The sequence below is a fragment of the Hipposideros armiger genome, unplaced genomic scaffold (assembly GCF_001890085.2).
Source record: "Hipposideros armiger isolate ML-2016 unplaced genomic scaffold, ASM189008v1 scaffold_135, whole genome shotgun sequence".
Taxonomy (NCBI): domain Eukaryota; kingdom Metazoa; phylum Chordata; class Mammalia; order Chiroptera; family Hipposideridae; genus Hipposideros; species Hipposideros armiger.
Window position 1 is genome coordinate 3,351,877 of NW_017731485.1, and position 2,838 is coordinate 3,354,714.

Sequence of the window (2,838 nt, forward strand, 5' to 3'; positions counted from 1 at the left end):
TAATTAACAAATTAATTTTAATTGCCACAATGGAAGAAACGAAAAATAAGTACCAGGACAGCACAAATTGTTGTCTCTAAACCCCGTTTGGACATGGTTGCCTGCCAAGTATTTGAGATTAGCCTTGGTCTCTTTCTGTTAAAATGGGGAATTAAGCTTTTTGTCAGTGACTTAGTACTCTGATGATGTTGCATAACAAACAATTCCCGCCTCTCAGTGGTTTACTCCAGCACACAGCTGTCTCTCTCACACGTCAGCAGGTGGTCTGGGGGCTCAGCTTCAGGCTGTACGTGTTGGGGCTATGTCTGCACCATGAGGCTTTCATTCTGGGACCAGTGCCTCTCCAGATCAAGTCAAACCACGTGAGCACATTTCAAACCTCTGCTTGTATCAATCCTGCTAACACTCTGTTGGCCAAAGCAAGTTATAGGACCACTCTTGACCTCATGGAGTGAAGAACTGTATCCCTCCCTCCAGTCGGGTTTGGGGGAGTGGGGGGGGGGCGGTGGTTCAGTAGAGGGTGAAAATTTGCTGAATAACACACACTACCATGAAGGAATAAAAGGCATACAAGTAGCAAATCGAAACTTTCTAATTGACTTAATTGAAGAGACCTGGGAAAGGACTGGCTTAACCTACTCATAATTTACGTCGTGGTGGGGAGTTCCCTCTGGTTCTGAACAAAATCAGGGGTCTTTTACCAGGAAATAAGATGGTGTGCAGGAGGTGATGGGAATGGTCATTGGGTAGGTATATTTATCTGCCAGGACTTCTGTAACAAAATACCACACNCAGTGTCACTGGCCCTCATATGTGGGATCCGAACCGGGGCCCTCTGGCGTCCCAAGCCAGCTCTTAACCATCGCGCCACTCGGCCGGCCCAGGATACCATTCTTTTTTATTTTTAATTCCATTAATGATTTTCATATTGATTCCATGTTGAAATGATGATATATTGGATATATTGGGTTAGATAAAATGTATTGTCAGGATTCATTTCACCTGTCTCTTTCTGTGTGTGTTTTTTAAGATTTTTATTAAAATATAGTTAACATACAATATTATATTAGTTTCAGGGGTACACCATAGTTATTCAACATTTACATACCTAAAGAAGGGATCACCATGATAAGTCCAGCAACCATCTGATACCGTCCCACGCTGTCACAATGTCATTGACTATATTCCCCATGGTGTACATTACATCCCTGTGACTTATTTGTTTTATACCTAGAAATACGAACCTCTTATTCCCCTTCACCTTTTCCCTCCTGTTTAAAAATTTTCGATTATAGTTGACATTCAGTGTTATATGATATTAATTTCAGGTGAACAGCATAGTGGTTAGACATTTATTTAATTTCAGAAGTAATTACCCCAACTAGTCTAGTATCCACCTGGCACTATAAATAGTTATTACCATATTATTGACTACATTCCCAATGCTGTACTTTACATCCCCATGGCTGTTTTGTAACCACCAATTTGTACTTCTTAATCCCTTCACCTTTTTCACCCTGACACCCTACCCCTCCATCTATCACCCCAACAAATCTAGTACCCATCTGACACCATACATAGTTACAATATTATTGACTATATTCCTTATGCTCTACCCTGCATACCCATGACTACTTTTTAACAACCAAGTTGTACTTCATTTCTTTTTTTTTAGCTGAGCCATCCTGCCACCTGTTGGCAAGCTCACCAGCAGCTCAGCTCAGGCCGGGAATCGAAACGCAGTTGCTCAGAGCTCACACTCTTGAGCGAGCTCTTAACCAACTGAGCCACTCAGCCTGCCCCCAAATTGTACTTCTTAATCCCTTCTCCTTTTTGCCACTGACACCTGCAACACCCCCCACACACCCCCCGTCCGGCAACCATCAAAATGTTTTCTATATCTATGAGTTTGTTTCTGTTTTTTTTTGTTTATTTAGTTCTTTAGATTCCACATATAAGCGAAATCACATTGCATCTGTCTTTCTCTGTCTGACACTCCACTCAGCACAATACTCTCCAGGCCTATCCACACTGCCCAGATGGCAAGAACCCATTCCCTCCCACGGCCGAGCAATATTCCACTGTATATATGTACCACCTTCTCTATCCATTCTTCCATCGACGGACACCCAGGCTGCCTGCATATCTTGGCTATTGTAAATAATGCTGCAATGAACATATGGATACACATGTCCACTCGAAGCAGCGTTTTGGGTTTCTTCAGATAAATACCCAGAGGTGTGATTACTGGGTCCTTCTTTGTCTCTCGTTATAGCCTTTGTTTTAAAGTCTGTTTTGTCTAAGTATTGCTGCCCCAGCTTTTTTAGTTTTTTTTTTCATTTCTATTTTCATGAAATAACTTTTTTTATGCCTTTACTTTCCGTCTGTATGTGTCTTGAAATCTGAAGTGAGTCTCTTGTCTCTTGTAGGCAGTATATCCATTCAGCCCTCCTATGTCTTTTGATTGGGGCACTTAATCCATTTACATTGAAAGTAATTGTTGATAGATATGTAACTATTGCCATTTTATTATTTATAATTTTGATCTTTTTTTTTTTCCATCTTAAAGAAGTCCCTCTAACATATTGGTTCGGTGGTGATGAACTCCTTTAGTGTTTCCTTTTCTGGGAAGCTCTTTATCTGTCCTTTAATTCTAAATGATAGCCTTGCTGGGCAAAGGAATCTTAGTTGTAGGTGCTTGCCTTTCATCATATTGAATATTTTGTGCCAATCCTTTCTGGCCTGCAGAGTTTCTTTTGAGAAATTAGCTAACAATCTTATGGGAGCTCCCTTATAAGTTACTAGTTGTCTTTCTCTTGCTACTTTTAGGATTCTCTC